We start from the raw sequence: 25,025 nt of genomic DNA, 5'->3' as shown, positions 1-25,025 counted from the left end.
GCATTCAAAGAACAAAATTTTATCTTTATGAAATTCAATTTATCAATGTTTTAATAACAATTTACGTGTTTTTCATATTTTATCTAAGAAACCTTTGCCTACTCCAAGGTAACAAAGATTTTCTCCTATTATTTTCCCTAGAAATTTTATAGCATTTACTTTTGCACTTAGGGCCACAATCCATTTTGAGTTTATTTTTCTCTACAGTGTCAAAATTCACTTTTTCCCCATGATTATTCAGTTCTCGGGGGACCATTTGGAATGACAATCCTTTCCCCGTGAAATATGTTTTGAGTTTATTTGTAAATTGATGGTTTTGTTCTCCATTGATCTAAAAGTCTATCTTGATGCCAATATTGCACAATAATCTTGATTATTTTTGCTTTCTGGGACTTGATATCAAGCCGTATGAATCCTCCAATTGTGTTCTTCATTTTAAGAATGTTTTGCCTAGGAGGGGCGGAGCAAGATGGCGGAGGAGTAGGAGACCTGGATTTCGTCTGGTCTCAGGAATTCAGCTGAATAGGGATCAAACCATTCTGACACCTACGAACTCAACAGGAGACCGAAGAAGAGAGTAGCAACAACTCTCTGAACAGAGAAGCGACCACTTACTGGAAGGTAGGACGTGCGGAGAAGTGAATCCGAGGCGATATTCGGGAGGATAGATGGCGGGGCGGGGGGGGGGCCTGCGTCGGCCGCTTCTGGCAAGTGCTAGAGCCGCGGAGCACAAAATCGGAACTTTTAGAAGTCGGCTCCGCGGAGGGACGTCGCTCCAGTGGCTAAGCGGGGGTTGGAATCCTCCCGGGACAGTGTGGTCTCAGGACCCTCGGGGTCACAGAAAAACCGGGGGTGCCTGAGTGCGGCAGAGCTCCCAGGTATCGGAGCGGGGAAGCCGGCTGCAGAGACGGAGCCGAGGCGCGGGCTCTCAGCTCGGGGTGGCCATAAACTGTGATCCGCGGCCCAGTCGGGCCACTGCTCCTCCAGCAGGGACCCAACAAGCGGCAGAGCCGGGGAGACTCCCCTTCCTCCCCCGGGAGGAGCGGCGTGGGAGCGCACCGCAGGGATCTGCTGGGTTTGGGGACTCCGCGCGGGGTTGGGTCGAGCATTTCTATGTCTGAAACGCTCGGTCACAGACATAGAAACGCTCGGTCACAGGCCGGGTGAGCACGGAGTGCGGCCGGAGACCGGGGACATGGGAGTGACTGCTTTTCTCTGGGGGCGCACTGAGGAGCGGGGCCCCGAGTTCTCAGCTTCTCCAGGTGGAGATTGGGAGGCCACCATTTTCACCCTGGTCTCCAAAGCTGTACCGAGAGCTTGCAGGGAACAAAAGCTCCTGAGAGCAAACCCGAGCACCTTGCTTAGCCCGGACCGACAAGGGCGGGGCAATTCCAGCTCCGGCAAAGACATTTGGGAACCATGGCAACAGGCCCCTGCCCCAGAAGATCAGCATGAACAGCCAGCAGGCCAAGACCAAGTTTACCGATCAAGGAGAACAGGAGAACTCCAGCGCTAGGGGAATACTGCACATAGAATTCATGACTTTTTTTACCATGATTCATTAGTTTTTCAAAGTTAATTTTTTTAACTGTTTTTTTTTTAATTTTTCTTTTTCCCCTTTTCAACCAAAATCTTATCAATCCTTTTTTTAAAAAAACATTTTTTATTTTTCGTTTTTAGAGTCATATTTTATCCCTTCATAGTAGTTACCCTTATTTTTGACATATATATATAAGTTCTTCTCTCTTTAAAATTTTGAGATACAGTTTCTTCTAACAGATCAAAATATACCCTGAATCACTAGTGTATGGCTTTTTCTAGTCTCCTGCCTGATCACATTCTCTCCCTTTTTCTTTCTTTTCTTTTTTAAATCTTCTTCTTTCTTTTTCAAACAACTTCTTATCAATTCCTTTTATAAAATCTTTTATAATTTTCATCTTTACAGTCATCTTCCATCCCTTCATTGTATCAACCCTTGTCCTGTACATATATAAGTCTTTCTTCCCTTAAAATTTTAGGAGGCACTTTTTTCTAACAGACCAAAATACGCCCAAAATCTAGTGTGTGGCACTGATCTATGCACTAGGCTGATCATATTTGATCATATTCTGTTTTGTTTTTTTTTGTATTGTTCTGTTTCTGTTTTTATCTTTTTCTCTTTTTTTTTCTTTCTCTTTCTTTCCCTTTCTTTTCCTCTGGTTTCAGGTCTTTTCTGATTTGTATAGAGTATATTTGCTGGAGACGTTGTTAACCTGTTAGCATTCTGTTCTCTCATTCATCTATTCTCCTCTGGACAAAATGACAAGACGAATAAGATCACCTCAGCAAAAAGAACAAGAGGTAGTACCGTCAGCCAGGGACCTCCTCAATACGGACATTAGTACGATGTCGGACCTAGAGTTCAGAATCATGACTTTAAGGATACTAGCTGGGCTTGAAAAAAGCGTGGAAGTTATTAGAGAAGCCCTTTCTGGAGAAATAAAAGAACTAAAATCTAACCAAGTCGAAATCAAACAGGCTATTAATGAGGTGCAATAAAAAATGGGGACAGTAACTGCTAGGATAAATGAGGCAGAAGGGAGAATCAGCGATACAGAAGACCAAATGATGGAAAATAAAGAGTCTGAGAAAAAGAGAGAAACAACTACAGGATCACGAGGGCAGAATTCGAGAGATAAGCGATACGATAAGACGAAACAACATTAGAATAATTGGGATCCCAGAAGAAGAAGAAAGAGAGAGAGGGGCAGAAGGTATATTGGAGCAAATAATAGCAGAGAACTTCCCTAATGTGGGGAAGGAAACAGGCATCAAAATCCAGGAGGCACAGAGAACCCCTCTCAAAATCAATAAAATAGGTCAACACCCCGACATCTCATAGTAAAACTTACGAGTCTCAGAGACAAAGAGAAAATCCTGAAAGCTGCTCGGGAGAAGAGATATGTAACCTATAATGGTAGAAACATGAGATTGGCAACAGACCTACCCAAAGAGACCTGGCAGGCCAGAAAGGACTGGCATGAGATCTTCAGAGCACTAAACGAGAAAAATATGCAGCCAAGAATACTATATCCAGCTAGGCTGTCATTGAAAATAGGAGAGATAAAAAGCTTCCAGGACAAACAAAAACTAAAGGAATTTGCAAACACGAAACCAGCCCTCCAAGAAATATTGAAAGGGGTCCTCTAAGCAAAAAGAGAGCCTAAAAGCAGCATAGATCAGAAAGGAACACAGACAATATAGAGTAACAGTCACCTTACAGGCAATACAATGGCACTAAATTCATACCTTTCAATAGTTACCCTGAATGTAAATGGGCTCAACGCCCCAATCAAAAGACACAGGCTATCAGATTGGATTAAAAAACAAGACCCATCCATATGCTGTCTGCAGGAGACTCATATTAGACCCAAAGACACCCCCAGATTGAAAGTGAGGGGGTGGAAAACCATTGACCATGCTAATGGACACCAAAAGAAAGCTGGGGTGGCAATCCTTATATCAGACAAATTAGATTTTAAAAACAAAGACTGTAATAAGAGATGAAGAAGGACACTATATCCTACTTAAAGGGTCTATCCAACAAGAAGATCTAACAATTGTAAATATCTATGCCCCGAACATGGGAGCAGCCAATTTTATAAGGCAATTAATAACAAAAGCGAAGAAACACATTGACAACAAGACAATAATAGTGGGGGACTTTAACACCCCCCTGACTGAAATGGACAGATCATCTAAGCAAAAGATCAACAAGGAAATAAAGACTTTAAATGACACACTGGACCAAATGGACTTCACAGACATATTCAGAACATTCCGTCCCAAAGCAACGGAATACACATTCTTCTCTAGTGCCCATGGAACATTCTCCAGAATTGATCACATCCTAGGTCACAAATCAGGTCTCAACCGGTACCAAAAGATTGGGATTATTCCGTGCATATTTTCAGACCGCAATGCTTTGAAACTAGAACTCAATCACAAGAGGAAAGTCGGAAAGAACTCAAATACATGGAGGCTAAAGAGCATCCTACTAAAGAATGAATGGGTCAACCAGGAAATTAAAGAAGAATTTAAAAAAATTCATGGAAACCAATGAAAATGAAAACACAACTGTTCAAAATCTTTGGGATACAGCAAAGGCAGTCCTGAGAGGAAAGTATATAGCAATACAAGGCTTTCTCAAGAAACAAGGAAAGTCTCAAATACACAACCTAACCCTACACCTGAAGGAGCTGGAAAAAGAACAGCAAATAAAGCCTAAACCCAGCAGGAGAAGAGAAATAATAAAGATCAGAGCAGAAATCAATGAAATAGAAACCAAAAGAACAGTAGAACAGATCAATGAAACTAGGAGCTGGTTCTTTGAAAGAATTAACAAGATTGATAAACCCCTGGCCAGACTTATCAAAAAGAAAAGAGAAATGACCCAAATCAACAAAATCATGAATGAAAGAGGAGAGATCACAACCAACACCAAAGAAATACAAACAATTATAAGAACATATTATGAGCAACTCTATGCCAGCAAATTAGATAACCTGGAAGAAATGGGTGCATTCCTAGAGATGTATCAACTACCAAAATTGAACCAGGAAGAAATAGAAAACCTGAACGGACCTATAACCACGAAGGAAATTGAAGCAGTCATCACAAATCTCCCAACAAACAAAAGCCCAGGGCCAGATGACTTCCCAGGGGAATTCTATCAGACATTTAAAGAAGAATTAATACCTATTCTCCTGAAACTGTTCCAAAAAATAGAAATGGAAGGAAAACTTCCAAACTCATTTTATGAGGCCACCATTACCTTGATCCCCAAACCAGACAAAGACCCCATCAAAAAGGAGAATCACAGACCAATATCCTTGATGAACATGGATGCAAAAATTCTCACCAAAATACTAGCCAATAGGATCCAACAGTACATTAAAAGGATTATTCACCACGACCAAGTGGGATTTATCCCTGGGCTGCAAGGTTGGTTCAACATCCGCAAATCAATCAACGTGATACAATACATTAACAAAAGAAAGAACAAGAATCATATGATCCTCTCAAGAGATGCAGAAAAAGCCTTTGACAAAGTACAGCATCCTTTCTTGATCAAAACTCTTCAGAGTATAGGGATAGAGGGTACATACCTCAATATCATAAAAGCCATCTATGAAAAACCTACAGCGAATATCATTCTCAATGGGGAAAAGCGGAGAGATTTTCCCCTAAGGTCGGGAAGGCGGCAGGGATGTCCACTCTCACCACTGCTATTCAACATAGTATTAGAAGTCCTAGCCACAGCAATCAGACAACAAAAGGAAATCAAAGGCATCCAAATCGGCAAAGAGGAACTCAAACTCTCACTCTTTGCAGATGATATGACACTGTATGTGGAAAACCCAAAAGACTCCACCCCAAAACTGCTAGAACTCATACAGGAATTCAGTAAAGTGGCAGGATATAAAATCAATGCACAGAAATCAGTGGCATTCCTAGACATCACCAACAAGACAGAAGAGAGACAAATCAAGGAGTCGATCCCATTTACAATTGCACCCAAAACCATAAGATACCTAGGAATAAATTTAACCAAAGAGGCAAAGGATCTGTACTCAGAAAACTATAAAATACTCATGAAAGAAATTGAAGAAGACACAAAGAAATGGAAAAACATTCCATGCTCATGGATTGGAAGAACAAACATTGTGAAGATGTCAACGCTACCTAGAGCAATCTACACATTCAGTGCAATCCCCATCAAAATACCATCCACTTTTTTCAAAGAAATGGAACAAAGAATCCTAAAATTTGTATGGAACCAGAAGAGACCCCGAATAGCCAGAGGAATCTTGAAAAAGAAAAGCAAAGCCGGCGGCATCACAATTCCAGACTTCCAGCTCTATTACAAAGCTGTCATCATCAAGACAGTATGGTATGGGCACAAAAACAGACACATCGATCAATGGAACAGAATAGAGAGCCCAGAAATGGACCCTCAACTCTATGGTCAACTCATCTTTGACAAAGCAGGAAAGAATGTCCAATGGAAAAAAAGTCTCTTCAACAAATGGTGTTGGGAAAATTGGACAGCCACATGCAGAAGAATGAAACTGGACCATTTCCTTACACCACACACAAAAATAGACTCCAAATGGTTGAAAGACCTAAACGTGAGACAGGAGTCCATCAAAATCCTAAAGGAGAACACAGGCAGCAACCTCTTCGACCTCAGCCGCAGCAACTTCTTCCTAGAAACATCGCCAAAGGCAAGGGAAGCCAGGGCAAAAATGAACTATTGGGATTTCATCAAGATAAAAAGCTTTTGCACAGCAAAAGAAACAGTCCACAAAACCAAAAGACAACCGACAGAATGGGAGAAGATATTTGCAAATGACATATCAGATAAAGGGCTAGTATCCAAAATCTATAAAGAACTTATCAAACTCAACACCCAAAGAACAAATAATCCCATCAAGAAATGGTCAGAAGACATGAACAGACATTTTTCCAAAGAAGACATCCAAATGGCCAACAGACACGTGAAAAAGTGCTCCACATCACTTGGCATCAGGGAAATCCAAATCAAAACCTCAATGAGATACCACCTCACACCAGTCAGAATGGCTAAAATGAACAAGTCAGGAAACGACAGATGTTGGCGGGGATGCGGAGAAAGGCGAACCCTGCTACACTGTTGGTGGGAATGCAAGCTGGTGCAGCCGCTCTGGAAAACAGTATGGAGGTGCCTCAAACAGTTGAAAATAGAGCTACCATACGATCCAGCAATTGCACTACTGGGTATTTACCCCAAAGATAGAAATGTAGGGATCCGAAGGGGTACGTGCACCCCAATGTTTATAGCAGCAATGTCCACAATAGGCAAACTGTGGAAAGAGCCAAGATGTCCATCGACAGATGAAGGGATAAAGAAGAGGTGGTATATATACACAATGGAATATTATGCAGCCATCAAAAGGAATGAGATCTTGCCATTTGCAACAACGTGGATGGAACTGGAGCGTGTTATGCTGAGTGAAATCAGTCAATCAGAGAAAGACATGTATCATATGACCTCACTGATATGAGGAATTCTTAATCTCAGGAAACAAACTGAGGGTTGCTGGAGTGGTGGGGGGGTGGGAGGGATGGGGTGGCTGGGTGATAGACATTGGGGAGGGTATGTGCTATGGTGAGCGCTGTGAATTGTGCAAGACTGTTGAATCACAGATCTGTACTTCTGAAACAAATAATGCAACATATGTTAAGAAAAAAGAAAAAGAAGAAGATAGCAGGAGGGGAAGAATGAAGGGGAGTAAGTCAGAGGGGGAGTCGAACTATGAGACACGATGGACTCTGAAAAACAAACTGAGGGTTCTAGAGGGGAGGAGGTTGGGGGATGGGTCACCCTGGTGATGGGTATTAAAGAGGGCACGTTCTGCGTGGAGCACTGGGTGTTATGCACAAACAATGAATCATGGAACCCTACATCAAAAACTAATGACATAATGTATGGTGATTAACATAACAATAAAAAATTAAAAAATAACTATAAAAAACGAATGTTTTGCCTAGTTGAGATCCTTTGCACTGCCATAGAAATTTTGGCACCAGTGTGTAAATTTCTATTAGAAAATCTATTGGCATGTGGCTTGGATTACACCGAATCTCTAGATAAATATGGATTGAATTTACATCTTAGCAGTGTTAAAATTTCAGATTGATGAACATAATGAATCTCTCCCGCTTATTTCCACAGCTTCCATCATATATGTCTGGTGCTTTTCAGTGTCTAAGTCTTGGACATTTTTCTTAAACTTATCTCACTACTTATTCATGCTTTCAAGATACATTTTTTAATATTTGTTTTTCCAATGATTAATTGCTAGAATATAGACATAAAATTGAGTTTTTTAATTTGAACTTGTATCTAGCTAAGGGCACCTAGTTCTAGAAGCTTCTCCATAAATTACAATTTTCTATGTATATACACTCATGCGATATGGGAATAAAAACTACCTCTTGCCATTATTTTTATTTCTTTTTTCTGGCCTTATTTTACTGGCTAAGATCTCCAGTACATATCCAATAAAAGTTATAGCAATGGTGATTTTTGCCTTGTTCCTAATCTTTGATGGAAAGCATTCACTTTCACTAGTAAGTATCCATGGTAGCTGGGCGCTTTCTGCAGAGTAAGGTCTGATCGGAACAAGGATGTTGTTCAGTTATAATCTTAAAGTTGCTGAGAGTTTTTATCATGAATGGGTGTCGAATGTTTTCAAATGCCTTTTCCTCTATATACAAACGTATTCTTTTTGTTCCTCTAATTAGTCTGCTAATATAGTGAATTATGCTATATGATTTTTGCATGGAAAACAAACTTGCTTTCCAGGGATAAACACCCAATGTGATATACAGCCGTATTCTTTTACACATTACTGGCATTGATTTGATGATATGTGTTAAGGGCTTCTGCATTTACTCTCCTGAGGGATATTGGTCTGCAGACTTCGTTTTCTTGTAACTCTTGTAATCAAACTCTTTTGGGTATTTCAGGCCTGATTTGCTGGGAAAGTGTGGAGGAGGCTCAAGGCCTGCTCCTCAGCTTGGCCAGTTGAGAACCTTGTTATTTTAACAGTTGTTGATGAGAGAGACAAGATTGAGGGGCTTAAGTCAAGCTACTGAGACTCATAGCAGCTTGACTGATAAAAGTGTAAATTTATAAAATTTATAAGCATTGTTGGTTGCTTCCCAAATCTGGTCTACCTCTTCCTTTTGCTGGCATGGTCTGTGTGGCCACATGACTGGGGAGGCTAGATCTACTCTCCCCTGGGGTTTGGGCCTACTTTATTTTTCTTTTTTAAATTTTTTATTTAAATTCAATTTAGTTAACATATAGTGTATTATTAGTTTCAGGGGTAGAATTTAGTGATTCATCAGTTACATATAACACTCAGTGCTCATTACATCCAGTGCGCTCCTTAATGCCCATCACCATATGGCCCCATCCCCCACCCACCTGGGCCTTATTTACTTTAAGCCAAATATGCCTGACGCTCCTCAAAACCATCCTGAAAAGCCTTGGTTGACAAACTGAAGATGCAGAGTCAAAAGGTGGAAATACCGGGGTCCTTGAAGACGTTGAAATGCTGACTTTACCAACCTGTCTTGTTTGAGATAAAGTCCCAAAATATTTAAGCCATTTTAGTTGAATTTTGTGTTTTTTTGGTTAAAAAAAAAGCACAAGCATTACAAAAATTATCTAATAGAGAAGTACATTTTGTAATCTAGTTACAGTGATCAAAACAATAAAGTTTTATTTTATGACCTTTGGAATATTTCAGAGAGAGGAAGAGAAGTGTATTAATGGGACTTCTATCGAACTCTGTGAGCCTGATGGCTTGTCCTTTTGCATTCTAGGGACATTGCAGCGCTCGGAATGATAACCAAGAATCTAAACATCCTGACAAGTAGGCAATCCAAGAGACACACGACAAATTTTTCATCCAGTTCCTTCACATTTTTTCACTCCATGCTGCTCACACTTCTTGTATTTGTCACTGCAAAATCAGTGGCCTCATTTTCAGAACACCTCTAGGACATGTTATAATTTCTGTGGTTTCAGATTGTCTTGCATGGGTTATATTTTCACCTGTAGCCCTCATGCAGGGGCTCATTAATTACACCTAGAGAGGCTGGTCCCTGGCAGGGAGGGCGAGCATTAGTAAGCTGAAGCAACCACTGGGGCAGGTCTGGGGGGCAGAGAAAAGTGCGAAAGGGTGTTTGCAGTTAGTTATTTTTCACCAAGAAACAGGGAGAAGAAGTTCAGACAGTGGATTACTATAGTAGCCTCCTATCTGGGACCTCTGTTTCTGTCCTTGCCCACCTGTGGTCTATTCAACACAGAGGGACCATAGTAAATCAGTCAGATTTTTTTCACTCTCAAAGGCTTCCCACCTCATTCAGAGCAAAAGTGGAATTCCTTACATTAGACAAAGGCTGTGCATGATCTGGCCTGGATGCCTATCTCCACTCACCGAGCTCCTGCCATACTGGCATCCTTCCTTGTCCTCTAACACGTGGGGCAAGTTCAGGCCTCGGAGCCTTTGCACAGACCCCTTTGCCTGGTGAGTCTCCTCCCAAATATTTACTTGACCAACTCCCTCAATTCTTTTAGGTTTTCACTCAAATTTCACCCCAGGGAGCTTTTCCTCTCCCAAATTGGCAATTTTATCTTCCTTCATTGCCTTCCCCCTCCCCCCATGGCATTCCTCACATCTTTTAAAAATTTAATTAGCTACTTAAACTTGTCTATTTATGTAAACAAAAATTTAAGCTCTAGCACAGTAGGGATTTTCATCTGTTTTTGCTCATGGCTCTATTCACTCAAAAACTTGAGTCTTCAAAGGATATTGGCTAAGTGAACAGAATGAGTTGAAATCTTGAATCAGCAGATCCATGATGAGGCAGCAGGATGAAGGTTGGATTTGGAGTGAACACTTTGGGGTGCAGTTGAACACATCTTCCATTTGAACTTTGGTGTAAATGCTGGGTCGAAGTAAATTATGTCTAATCTCAACCTCAGAGATTGCCATTCCTTAAAACGACTCTAATCTTCCATTATATTTTAAAAGTACGATAGTTAATAATTTAGTCAGGGTTTCTTAATTTCAGCGCTATTAACATTTTGGGACAAATAACTCTTTGTTGTGGGGGCTGTTCTGTGTATCATAGGGTGATCAGCAGCATCCCTGGTCTCTACTTATGCTCGGTGTGCCAGTGGCAAGCCCCTCCCCTGAGCTGTCACAACCAAAAATGTCTCCCGACATCGTTGAATGTCACCTGGAGGGCAACACTCTCCTGGTTGAGAACCACTGATATCAGTAATTTTCATATATTCCTATTTGAATAAGGGGTCATATTTTTGATATAAGACATGTAATAGAGTGGAAATCATGGGGGATATCATGCTTACTTTTTCAACCCTTTGTAGTCTAAGCACATAATGACCGGTAGCAACATGTTACATTTGTAAATGTTAAGATAAAGTTGAAGAAGAAATAGAAAATGGATAACCCCTTGGTTAAAAGGCCTAGAAAGTCTACCCTTCAGGAGGGATAGTGAATGTTGAGGAGTCTCTTTCAGAAAAGAGCTTTGGCAAAATAAAAATAATGAAGAACAATGTGCATTCCTCCCTAATTTATACAGATGAAATCACACTAAAACAAATATTGCTTCATCACTGGGAAAATGGAATCACAAGGGGGAAAGAAGTCACATGAAGTCTGTGAGTAGAGGGGACACAGCTCCTTATTCATTTATTTCTGCTTTAGGATGATATGTGGCATGTGTATGAAGAGTTTGGGTATAGGGAAAGATGGGAGGTTTGTAAGTGAATTTCTGATGCCTCCCCTTTTGAAAAAAAAATGGTTGGTTGACTGATTAGAAGGTCTACTTGTAGAGACACCTCTTGGATGCTAGGGGGTACCTTCCTGGGACATTTGTCCAGGTAGCAGTCAACATAAGAGTCCCAAATCTCTGAGAACTACTTGCCACAAAACAATGCTTCTAATTTGGGGGGTTGAGTATGGTTCTCAGCAAATGTAAATTTTCAGAGTTATTTAAGGCACTTAATATTTGGTAAATACCAAACTGAATTGAAGGGATATAACCTCAGAACTGTGGAAAATGGAAGTTTATTTTGCAACCATTTGCAGGAGGATGCCATCGAATGATAAATTGGAAGGAAGTAAAAGGAAGACTGGCAGCAGGCAAAAGAACTGATGAGTAGCAGAAAATCTCAAAACTTACTTTTTGAAATGTTTGGGGAAATTTGTTTTATACTTCCCAATTATTTTATGCGATACTTTTATCTCATCTGTATCAGAAACATCTATAGGTTATCCAAACAACCCTAGCCGTATTACCTTAGCATTCTTTCAAGTCAACATAATGGAAATCCAGAAAGCCACGCAGCCCAGCCTCTGAGTCTCACTAAGACCAGAGTCTGAGCTACATTGATTAAGCCTCTAAACCCTTGGGTGTCAAAGGCATGTCACTAAGTAGGTCACTCAAGGCACCAAGGAAGCCAAGAAAGGAAAGAACCGCCTAAAGGAAAGTGGCATTTAATTGGGAACCTCCAGACATCTGTCACTCTTGTTGACAAGAGCAAGAAAGGACTTCGCACATTTGTGACGCGCAGGTGGGATGGGACTGACAGCTGGAGGAACTGGAGCTGGGTGCAGGGGAGGGTGTGTGCGCGTGGGGAGGAATGAGAGGCTGCTTTTGAAGACTGGGCTCTTTCATCCCGAATATCATTTGGAAAAAAAAAAAAAGCCTGGGGCCCAAATTGTATCCTAAAATGCTATCAGCTGTCCATTTAAGCGATCCCCCTTGTGAAGCCGGGGTGCGCACCCACCTAAAGCACAGGTCAGGCCGAAAGTTTGGACAAGAAAGGTTGTGCGGGGCTCTGCTCCCAACAAAACAATGTTTCATCTCCGGGCCTCTTGGTTCAAACCCGTGTGCTCGCTCCTGCGGGGAGAAAGCGGCCCTGGAGACTCCTGCCTTTAATGAGCTTCCCAATCAGCTCGCGAGGGAAAGGCGCGCTCCCTCCCTCGCCCAGCCTGCGTCCTCGCCCTGCCCGCTCCGCTCATCCCTCCCCTTCTCCATTTCCCTTCCGTTCCCTCCCCGGCAGGGCGTAGCGGAGGCCGAGGTTGGATCGGGTTCCCCGCCTGCCCGTCCCAAATCCCGCCGAGGGAGCCGCCACGCGGAGGACGAGCCCAAGAGGGCACAGGGGAGCGGGAGCCCGGGCCGTCACCGTCCGGGAGCGAGGGCGCAGCAGCGGCGCGCGGCCAGCGGCCACCCGGCAACCGACCGAGCGCAGAGCCTCGCCGCGTTCAACAAAGACAGTCCGAGCGCGTGCGGCGTTTGCAACTCCAAGTAAGTGGGAAGCCGCGCGATTCTCGGCGGCGGCCCGGGGCGACTTTCCTTTACCCTCGCCCACTTGTCCGGGTGCCAGCCGCTGATGGCGGGACGAGTGGCAGAGAGGCTGCCTGGTAGTCCTTGCGAGGGGGCTGCCTCCAAAACGGATTTGCTCCGGAGGCCAACTGAGGCATAGCTGGCCGGGGAGCGGGGGGAGCGGGGGGAGTCGGGTCTGGGAGTCAGGGTGCGGGTAGGTGAGTGGGAGGGAAGCGGCTTGGGTCATGCCTTGCATGCCTGTGCACCGCGCGCCTGCTTCCAGCCGGACACCACGCCGGGGCTTCGCGCTTTGTAAAACCTGCCTTGGGAGGTGTGTCTGCGGCGCCTGAGCCGGCGGGGCTCGGGGTCCCGGCCTTTCTCCGCGTTTCCGCCCGCACCTGGGCTTGCTAGTGGCGGCCTCCGCGCTGGCTCTCGTGGGTTCGTTGCGGGGGGCTGCTCCTCCGAGGGCCGGGGGACAGCGAGAATCCCGCACGGAGCCGCAACACTCCTGGTCCTGCCCGCCGGACCGGGAGGGGCTCTAGAAAGGGTCACATTCAAAGTTTAAAAGACACACCTTAAACCCGTCTCCTCATTTGACCGCTACCTTTAATCACCGCCCTGGACGCAGGCACTTGAACTTCGCAGCTCACGTACATAAAGGTGGGCTATGTTTATTACTAATTTGCCGGATACTTAGTTTCTAAGAAATTAACGTTTTTAAAGCAAGGAACGTACTCACCTCCTTCCCATGCAAAACCTCAAACTTCCTCTCTTGAACACACACAGACACACCTCTTTCTCCTTAACAAAAACAACAGAACACACACCTCCAGTTTATACACACTTTGCTGTTAACTCTTGTTATCTATGTTAACAGCTGCTTTGTAAGTTTGGGGATACATTGAAAAAAATAGGAGTGGCGGGGGGGCGGAGAGGAGGCAGATGAGGGAGAATGAACAATGGGTGGGACATCAAAGTTTCCCTCTGAGCATCTTTCGTCTGGGTGGGCATGTTGCTTTAGCAGCTTGAGAAAGGTGGTATGTGCCTGTGAGTGTGGGAGCAAGGGCCTGGGAGGAGGTTGAGGAGCTACCAAGAAGAGCTTTTGGACTAGTAACATAAGGAAGCAGTTTCATTCCAGGCAAATGTGAAGCTGATGAAACAGTAGAGCCCATTTAGCCCCGTGATTACCGGGGACTAATTGATATGTGGAGATATTTCAAGGTATTGATAGCGAAACAAAAGAAGGGTCTCCCAGCACAAAATAAAGCATGCATTTTCCATCTTCATTATGTGCCTTTTTAAGTAAATTAGGCACTTTAAAGACCAAATCATTAAAAAACACTCACAGTCCAGTTAAATTCAAAGGAAATTAGAGCGGGTATTAGTTCTTTTCCCCTTTTGGGCTATGGGTTCCTTTCGAGTGGCAATACTTGTAGTTTCTCATTGAAACTAGAGGAGGAGATTTTTTTATTTTATTTAAACAACAACAATAACCTACTTCCATTATTCTGTGCTTTAGGAAACTTTTGTGCTGTGAGTTCTCTAACTGTGCTTTACATCCTCAGAAGGTGATCTCCCCCCACCCCCACCCCTACTGTTCCCAGGCCCCCTTTAGGACAGTTTTCTTCTCATGAGTGAGATCTGTGAGGAGTGCCCACCTGAAGCCATACAGGACCACAGGAGGTGTTCTCTTTCAGCTGGTCACGTGGGGATACAACTGCATTGTATTTTCTTTGTTTTAAAGATTGATTTATTTGAGAAAGGGAAAGAGCGCGTGCAAGGGGCAGAGGGAGAGAGTCTTAAGCTGACTTTGCACTGAGCACAGAGTCCCACGCAGGGCTCATTCCCACGATCCTGAGATCAGGACCTGAGCTGAAATCAGGTGGGGTTGCTTAGTGGACTGCGCCGCCAGGCTCCCCGCGTTGTATTTTCCAAGAGGGAGCAGTGTTAATGCCCAGTTAACATCTTGTTAATATATACCTTGTATTACGTGATGTTTAAATGAGGTATTACAGAGAATGAGGATAATCTAACAGTACATAGAATATATATATTATATAATAATACATAGTTCTGTGGTTTCCTAGACCTCTTTGCATGATATTTGGAGTAATAAATTTGCAAATTTATTGAGAGCTTCAATGCACCTCATTTGGTCTTTACATACAGCAATATGTAGCAGGACACTTTTTTTATCGGCATTTTTTTTCCTCTAGTAAAGCCAGTTGCCTTGTTTGAATTTTCACGAAACTTGATAATTGGCAATAACCTGAGAGAAATAAGGTCCCCAAATAGTTTAATCACTTTTATCAATAAAATCAATCTTAGGAATGAAATATTTTAGGTTTAAATGCTTTTTTCCCCCCTTTGAAGATACTCTCGCTTTCTCATGTAAATGATCTCTCGTGGATTCTGATCCTCTTTCTCACATGTGGTGGGGTTTTTTTTTTGTTTTTTTTATTGCTCTTCAAAATTTTCTCAGGAGACTGAGTTAAATGGTATGTGTGGTTAGCTAACGGCAGATTGAAGTCCGGAAGTCAAAATTCGGAATATATATTAAAGTTCTCCCCTTCTGCTTTTAATATGGTAGCGTAGGGATATGGGGAGTGGTCCTTGACTTCTCTCCTGAAGGTCATGTCCGCATTGAGAGCACCCAGGGGGATCAGAGAGCAAGCATGGTCTACACCTGAGTGCCTTGGAGTCTAGTTTAAGGTATGGCTTACTCTGGAGCCCTGGGGGGAGTCCGGGCTCTCCAACTGTGCCCTTCCATTGCTGGGATGCTGAATGGGGCTTCTTTGAAAGGTTAAGGCTGCTGTTCTAATGAATAATCAGAAGAACTTCTGTCTCCTCTTGGCACAAGGCCATGCCTTTGCTCTGTGGTAAAGTAATGTTCAGATATGGATCTTCTCTTTATGAGCTGGGCCGGCTTTTTTCCATTCAGACCCAACTGGCCTAAGTGGGATTTGGGCCACAGCCTGACTCTGGGAAGTTGCTCTTCATTCCTGATGTTTATGGCCAATTCAAGTTTCCATCCATCGAGCCATTTTTCCACCCACTTCATGCCAGTCTTGTATGTGGCAGAGTTCTCTGTCATACGATCTTTCTTGGTTGTCAAATATAACAAGCCTTTCGTTCCGCCTTGTTTTAATATTTGGTAAAAAAAAAAAAAGAAAGTTAAAATGTCTGTAGTTTAAAAGAGTAGCTATAATGTGACATCGTCAGAGGGTGTTATATTTATGGTAACATTGTGGATTCCATTATGTAGATCACATTCACCACGAATCCCTATTTCTTCAGCATAGGCAAAGAATACAGTGAATAGTTGATGCTTGAGATAGTTTGAGAAATAAAATTTAATTTCTTCTAGGATTTGTTTTTTTAACCATTTCTTCACAGTGGGTTTAGGTAAAGTGACATATCAAAAAAAAAATCATGATGTATTTCCTAAAAGCAGAATTCTTAGATTCCTAAACATCATACTTAGTTAAAAAAAAAAGTTAAATTTTGTATATGAATCTTGAAACAAGTGAGTCATCGTAACTGACTCTTAATTCTAAGAACTGTGCTTAGTACAAACCAAAATGTCACTTAAAAGGCAAATAGCATATGCTGTATTCCTAACCTTTTGTTTCCACTTCTTCCAACTTTAACACTTCCCTATCCCCCTCGTCTGGCCTCTCATGACTCCCTTCTATTCATCCAGCGCCATCATTTCCCATTTGACAAGTCCCAGGGTGTCTCTCCCAATTCCTTCACCATATCTGTGGTGGTGTATACACCTTCATGGACCTGTGTATCGGGAAGGGTTGCCCATATCTTGGGATGCATGGAAGGCTGGGCCTTTCCAGCTGAAATTTTCACATTTTTCTGACCTGGTTCACTGAAATCTGTTTTTTGGCCCAATGTGCTCTCTGTGGACTCCCCTGGCTTGTTTCCCTTTTGATTAAGACCCTGGCTAGGATCAGTTTATGCTTTTGTCACTATGAGAGGTGTTGGCTTCATTCTCCCCTAGTTTCTCAACTTCAGTGGAGCCAGGATTACTCACCTCCATCCCCCCAGGTCCTCCCTCAGCAATGCAATGTTTCTTGCTCCTATGGCGAGTCAATTTAACCATAATAAACAGTTTTGATTATATAAATGCTAGCTCCCTAATACTGTGCTAGACAATGTAATATACTCAAGAAATAAAACAGTTTCTTTTCTCTAAGGCTTACAGTTTTACAATTCCATTTGTATATGGAAATGGCGCTAACTTGTGAAATCCTTTATTACAAATACATTTAAAAGAGATGTCAGACAATGAAAATCCATTTATACCGCCCCCCCCAATCTCTGGAAAAACACTTTAAAAGTTACAGGTCATTTCATCAAACAAATGGCTTGCCAACACTGCTTTCTTATGATTATCTGATTATCTTTTACTGCAACCTCCCTGACATATTAACTTTTTCCAACTTCCTTGGCCAATCCTCTCAGCATTTTTTTTTCCGCTTCTTTTCCCCTCAACTTCCAAATGTGGACATTCATTTCCAAATATTCAGATCTCGCCCCCTACCCCTCCCTCTCTCTCCAGATGTTTCAGTATTGATCATGACTCTGAGTTTCTACTTCAATTTTCATGAGAGAACTCTCAAATCTCTCCATTCTCTATTGAGTTTTGGTGTCACACCTAAAATTTTTTTTTAAATGAATACTAAAGGGGATGCTTTGAGCACAGTCCTAGTTGGGGAAGGAGATTGAGGCAAAGGACTTCTTGTTATTTTATTCTTAATCCCAACAGACTTCTACACATATCGACTGTCCCATTACATGTCAGGGAGTGTGATAGGGGATACAAAAATAAATAGGCCTTCAAATAGCTTATGGGCCACTCAGTGTATGTGTGAATACCATTAAAATAACTACACACAAGTTACAGTAAGATATGTACATACAAAGTTTTTGTCCTAAGCAGTTCCAGCAAAAAAGTAATTTAAAAAAAAACATTTTAATGAGAAAAGAGGAACTTTAACTCAAAAAGGCTAAACGGAGAAGGTGATAATATTTATTTCAGAATCATCACTGTCTTTTGGTTACTTCATTGCCATTTATTCTGGAAGAGAAATTGAACTCTCGATTCCTTTGTGGTTTCATTTCACATTGGCCATGTGATAAGGCAGATAGGAAATGACTGAAAGTGACATCTGAGAATTCACTTGGAGTTATTTGGAATAAATATAATATTAAAGACTTGACGCATCGCTGTAGATGGCCTCTTCAGGAAAATATATACCAGACATGAGATGACTGTCCTTCAGTGGAAATCTATGCATGGAGGAAAAAAAGCAAATCCTCCATGTCAGCTGTGAAATTTGGATGAAACTGTGAGTCAGAGGTTGAAGGCACCCAAGGAGGGTTTCCCAGGCAAATCTGTCCTCTAGGTGGAGCTCTGATTCTGCCCTGCTCTTCTCTTCTCCCCTTCAAGTGACTTTTAACTCTTGCTTTTCCCAGCAGGGTTGACCCTGGAGGAGCTCATCTTTCTCCTGTCATAGTTACTCACCATTACCACAAGATCCATCCCACCCACACCATGCGCCCTTAAAGCCAGGGACTCTCTCCCATTCATCTCAAGAACCCTAGAATATCTAGCACCAGACCATTGAAAATGACCAATAATGCCTGGCAAATGAGTGAAAAAAGTAAATGACTGAATACCATTCTCTCTGCCTCTCATGCTCCAAAGACCTTGATGATCTGTTCTCTATACATAATCCCTCTAAGCATCACCTGGTGCCAATTTCTTATTTAAATCTGAGCACCCCCATTCTCAGCCTCGAACCTCTATAAAAAGCCTCTCCATCTCTCATTTCTTCACCTCCTTCATTCCAAGGGTCATCTAAGCCTGCCAGTTCTGTGGCCTGTCTTCCTAATCATACTCCCCGTCGTCCACTTTATGCCCAAACCTTGAATGGTCTCTGACTCATGGCTACCTCCATAATGGGGAGAGAAATCTGACTTACCTCTTCTTTAACAGACCATATAATTCAAAGCTATAGGACTAATCACTTGGAGACTTATTTTCATTATAACTCCAATGTGGCTATAAAACATTTGCTTTTCAGAACTTTTTACATTTATTTTTTTATATTTTTGTAACAATTCTAGTTAGACTGAGCAAGATTTTTTTTTTTTTTCAAACAGATACAGTTAAGCTTAGAGAGGTTAAGGTGACCCCAGTAAGTGCCATGAAAGTATTAAAACAAAGATTTTGGGGTGCCTGGTTGGCTCAGTCGGTTAAGCATCTGCCTTCGGCTCAGGTCATGATCCCAGGGTCCTGGGATTGAGTCCTGCATCGGGCTCCCTGCTCAGTGGGGAGTCTGCTCCTCCCTCTCCCTCCGCCTCTCCCCCTGCTCATGCTCGCTCGCTCTCTGACAAATAAATAAATCTTAAAAAAAAAAAAAAAAAGGTTTTAAAATTCCTACTTTGGGTATTTTCTTCTCCTCTATAAGATAATGCCATTTCTTCCTTTGGCTAATTAATTTTTATGTCCCAGTTGCCTCTTATATCAAACCTAAACTCCAATGTATATGTAGTAAGAGGCCAAATAACCTAGGGTAGTGGTTCCCTGTCTTCAGTGCTTATCAGAATAACTAGAGTCATGTCCTAGCTTCCAGATGCCTGGGGCCCATGCCTACAGATTCTGACTCGAGAGGTGGAATCAAGGAACCTGGACATGTGACAGGCCACCTGGATGCTGGTGATACAGTAGATATATCAGTTCTAACACGCCCGTATTTGAGCTCCAAGGTCAAGGCAATCAAGGTAGAAACCACAGCAATACTTACTACTAGCTCTGTGACCATCAGCGGATGCCATGGTTTTCCTTCAATTGCCTGGTTTCTCATTTTAATGGGAGCACAAATACTTCCCTTGTAGGATTGTCATGACTATTAATCTAGAAAATGAACATGAAGGCCTGAACCCAGAGTCTGATGGCTCGGGAGTGTTGGATGGGGATGATGAAGGTACTAATTACGGGGGGACACAATGACACTGTGCCCAATGACACCGTGCTCCCCCACGGCTTTTATTTCTCAGGCCTAGTTGGGTTCTCAAACAGGCAGACTGAAACCTGGGTGAGACCCTTCTACTGTTCCCCACACTCTCAGATCATTCTCTGCAAAGGCAGCTCCCAAATTCCCTTCCTCTGAAAAGAAACCTGCAACGTGTGGTCATGCTTAAGGTCTGGGGTCTCCAAATCAGGCTTCTGCTGACCGTGGCCTTTCTTGTAGCGTCTAGGAGAGCATTGTGCTTTCAGGGCACCCCCTGGTCCAATGCACCCATCCCACTGCTGACACTGGGGATGCCCATAACCGCATTCTCCCTGACTCCTGCTGCCACCAAGGAAGCATCAGCTCAGAGGAAGGAGTCCAGGTGAAGCTGCAGAAACCCACATGGTTTCCTTGCAGTTCTGCCTGTTGTTCAGTGTGGGATGGTGCATGTGTCACGGAATCTCATGCAACCTCAGGATTTTTTAGCTGTCAGATGTCGGTGAGGATGGTGATGGTATCACTTGCTTTGCCTTCGGTGATAAAGGTACATTGTGACAATCCAACGTTTATAAACTGTAAACTCTTACGCTAAATGTGAGCGGTTCGTAATAAAATCTGTGGGGCCAGTTCTTTCTTTTTCCTCGATTCTGCTGCTTGTCATTGTCACTTTCTGAGGATGCCTAGAGATGCTTAAGGTGCCCGAAGGTAAGTTTGACCTGATGAAGTGAGAAGGAGGAGAAATGTGTGAAGGGTATGAAGAAACAAAAATCTGAGTCAGAGTGTCGGGGGGGGGGGGGAAGCAAGAAGACAATCCTAAAAAAAGGCTAAACTGAAATGGTTTTGCATTCTTTTACTAAATATTATAATTCTTCCTAAGAGTTGTCAAGGAGACATACCAAATTTTTCAGTCGGTTATGTTCTCTAAATTTAGGTCTTTGCAATTGAATAGCAACACTGTTTACACTGTAGCAGGCGCTCCTCACACTTTCATGGGCATTTCAGTCCCTTGGAGATCTTGCCAAAATGCAGGCTGGTTTAGCAGGCATTCGACAGACTCTTAGAGCCTGAACATCTCCTACAGCGATAGCAATAGCCAGGCTGCTGGCCTGGGGACCTGACTTTGAGTAGCCAGCCACCAGGGTGGAGATCAACAAACTTGAGAGAATCGGAGAGGGATCAGAACTCTCCGGTCATGATATTCACAGCCTAATACAAACATTGAGGGTAATGGGCAATAACCCTTCTTGCTACATGCAAAAGCTACTCATGCCTATACTTCATGTCCGAATATTTACAGTGTTTGGTTGTTTATAAAAATTTGCAATCACCATCTGAATTCCTACTTGCCTCAGCTGAAGACCCTTACAGTAAGAGGCCCCCTGCCAGGTGTGTACAAGTGTCTCCTTCCAGTGCTTTCCCTGGAGTGGACAAGTGATCCAAATCCTGCTGCCTTAATTTGCCTTAAAAGCTAGTGAGACGTGTTTAGGAAACTTCATTCTTAGTATGAAAAGGATATCATTTGTTTTCTTGGTGCTAGAATATTCTCTGCTTCAGTTTTTGAGTATGATTCTCTTTGTCCCTTCCATACCGTAATGGAAGTCGAGCAGGTGTCCTCCATCTTTGTGACTTCCGAGAAGACGCTGGGCTCCCCAGAGAAGGAGCCAGAGATTTTTGCCTCAGAGCCAGGTTTAAGCAATAAGGAACATATCTCAGTACCATTCTTGGGTAACAAAATCTTCACTCAAGCTAAAACAAATGGAGACCACACACAGTTTTCAAATGATATTTTCATACTGGCCTTCCTTGTTTGCTAATAATGTAGGCTTTTCTAAACCTAGCCCTGGGATTCTTGCCCATAATATTCAAGGATCATCCCTGAAGTTTCGGCAGATAGTGGTCTTCATTTGGGATCCTAAGAACACCAGAGGGGTTCTAAGTGGGTATGTGCTAGCTGGTGCCTATGGGGCGTCCATGTTAAGCCTGAAGTGGGCTCTTTGGCTTAAAAGAAATACCCTGCAGCTTTGGAGACTCTTAGGCAAGGGTCAATTTTGTTGTTCAAAAAATATTTTCTACAAAAAAAAAAATGTTGCCTTCTCTGTGCAATATATTTCTGTATGTATGGTCCAAGGGGTATAACTGAGGAAGACTGAACTGCTCTAGGAAGGGAAGCAGGTAGTTTATTAGATTATTTTAACGAATTTAGGTACTTAAATTTTGTAACAAGAGCCTTTATTCCTATCCTCTTTTTTAATTTACAACATACATTTAACTATTAAATTCAGTGTCTTTGGCAATATTCAGAATCTCAAATATAGCTCCATGCATGTCAAACTTGTGAAAAGGTGGCTTCACTTTAATCATATGAAAAATAATGAAGTTTTTTCATTATTATATTTGTTATTAAAAAAAACAGAAATATATACCTGAAACAAACATCATTTTTTTCCTCCTCCTAGAAAAATGTATATTCATGGTATAAGATGCTCAAAGTCTTAAATATAAAGAAGAAAAACTCACTTGCTTCAAAGAGATACTGCTATTAACACTCTGATATACATCTACAGTTTTAGGATCTACTGATGGAACTTTAAAAAATAGTTGAGTGAATAATTATATGTCTTTTAAAAACCAACATTATAATTAATGCATGCTATATTTTTAATAGCTTTACACACATTCATGTGCATTTGTTTTTACTAAGTAGGCCAATTAAGATGGAAATTCAATTTATTTAGCTTGATATGGGGAAATTTGAATCCTAAAAAAAAAAAAAGCCTAGTCAATTACTATTACAGATTCTCCTAATAAAGTTGGAAGTAGAAAAATGAAAACAAATATAATCCCTGGAAGCAAACAAACAAACAAAATCTTTGTCCCAGCAAAGGATGTACTGTTTAAAGGAGAACAGGTAATCCTGTGGAATTTAGTAATCCTGTGGAATTTAGCGTGTGCCAATTAAAGGTCAAGCTGAGTAAACAGTATCTTCCATTCCTATCCTTAAGGACCCTTCCAGATACATATCGGGCGGGGGGTGGGGGTGGGGGTGGGGTGGTGGTAAAAGTCTCCCCGGGGAGGTCACAGCTGCCTGATCTTGCCCAGGGCCCATCTAACTCCTTTAGCTGCTCCCAGGAGGCTAGGCGCCCTCTGGGCTGTTCTGGGGCTGAGAGGCTGAGCCCAAAACACTGCAGGTGGGTAACCTGCGGGGGCAGCAAACCTTTTGAAGCCTGTGGCTCTTTGATACGTTGGTACCCAGTGGGGAGTTGTTTATTTGCTCTGTTGTTATTTGGAATGACTAAGGTACAAATTGGCTCTAGTTGAAAGTGAGTCAGATCAAATTTGCGATTGATCATCGCATTCCTGATTGGAGAGGACAGGCGGTAGTTAAACGCTTTGATTGTCTATGCCAGTATTGGGATTCCCACCAACTTGAGCCTGAAATGATTTTTAGCCTTTTTTAAATAGCCGTTTTAGTCTGACAGGGATCACAGAGTTTGCCCTCTGATATGTGATATCTGGGGATTTGGAGATGTAACTTCAAGGCTGTCATAAATGAATTTGGTTTGGAGAAGTAGATCAGAAGCAATTCAGCAGGAGTTAGTGGTTAGAGGTGGATTTCTAACAAATTTCTCTCAAAATAGATCCGTGTTTCCAAAAAGCAGCCTAACTCTGGGTGTCTCACGTCTCATCCAGTGATGTGCTCTTGAAAGTGGTTAAAATGAGAGTGGTTAACTTCAAAGGCAGCAGAACCAATAGACAAAAGAAATGGAAGTGGACTTGGTTTGAGATCTTAGGGAAAACATCCCTAAACCTGATAGTCGGAAGCCCTGTGTTTGGGGAGAGGAACTTAAGGCCTCCCAGAAAATTCTATTAGATAAAGTTGAGGTTTCCTTCACTGTGGAGGAGCCAGTGAGCCCACTGGCTCTGGTGGGGTTTGTTAGGAGGCTTCTCTGGGCTGGATTGGTCTTGTTTGCTTTCCCAATCTCCTGGGCTCTTGATGCCTCTTGTTATAAAGACACCATGAAGTCAAGCTCTGTGGAGCAACCGTGGCCCCTCTTTGTTCTTCTCAGAGGAAGCTTTTGAAGACAAAACAGTAGCAGCAATTCCAGTGTCTCAAGTAGGACCTGAGCAATCTCGGGTGTAAGACCGAGAGGTAGACCATTTGGTCGCTGGAGCCAACTCTTCCATAAAGGTGCACGTCCTCTAGCCCACTGTCTCCATCCATGTGTTCTCCACCCTCAGGAGGGATCATGAAAGGGGATCAAGGAGGAGACAGAGAGGCCTCCTTTCATGCCCTGGAGCACAGCAGGATCCTCCAGGCCCATGGCTTGGCTGCACACATGCCATTGAGCTTCCTGGGGTGGTTTTGTCCCTTGCCTTCCATTTATCAGCTGTAATGGGTAATGTTAAGTATCTTGTTTAAATCAAATAAAGTTTAGGCTTGGCCCTTTCTATTAAAAAGTCCAATTTTATGTGAAAGAATAAATTGGTATCCCCTTGTCTGCTTCCCTCCTCCAACTGACCTCTTCCTTATCTGATTTCCAAGTTCACACCAAGGTGTGGCCCAGGTTATTATCATCCAGTAGAACCTGAGCAACATTTGAAAACCAATATAGAATCAGGGGAAAGTGTAACTACTCTTCTTACTGTGATTTTAAATGTGTCTTTGGTGAAGAAGATCAACCTAAGTATTAGAGGCTGTTTTTCTCAAAAGGGAATGGACTCCAGAGTGATAAGGGATTGCTTATCTCTATTCTTGGTGCAATTTTAACAAAATCACACTCTGTCCCTCGAGAGTGTTAAATATTTGTATCTGTTATGACTCATCATGCTGCAGTGAGGTCCGGATATCCGTGAGACCTGCAGAGAGGCCAGGAAACTCTGAGTTGGAAGAAGTAACAAATGTGGCAGCGAAGTACAGACCAATTAGTAAGGCTTCAAGGAGGGACACTTGAGGTACATACTAGAAAGGATAAGACGTACAAATATTGACTGGTGTTTCTTGAAACAAATCTGCAGATCTTAGGACCTGTTCCTCAAGAT

General features: G+C 42.5%; 1 protein-coding gene across 2 annotated transcripts in view; it reads left to right on the top strand.

Moving 5' to 3' along the window:
- Positions 1 to 12,686: 12,686 nt before the first annotated feature.
- Positions 12,687 to 25,025, top strand: part of PTN (pleiotrophin) — a 96,834-nt gene continuing 84,495 nt past the window's right edge. For both annotated transcript variants that reach the window (XM_028106364.2, XM_028106363.2), the window contains exon 1: positions 12,687 to 12,936. The gene's annotated coding sequence lies outside the window, so the exon portion shown is untranslated. The remainder of the gene's footprint in view (positions 12,937 to 25,025) is intronic.

The sequence above is a fragment of the Eumetopias jubatus genome, unplaced genomic scaffold (assembly GCF_037043125.1).
Source record: "Eumetopias jubatus isolate StellerSeaLion01/CBP00866 unplaced genomic scaffold, mEumJub1_p1.0 scaffold_14, whole genome shotgun sequence".
Lineage (NCBI taxonomy): Eukaryota > Metazoa > Chordata > Mammalia > Carnivora > Otariidae > Eumetopias > Eumetopias jubatus.
This window is presented reverse-complemented; position numbering and strand designations above follow the sequence as displayed.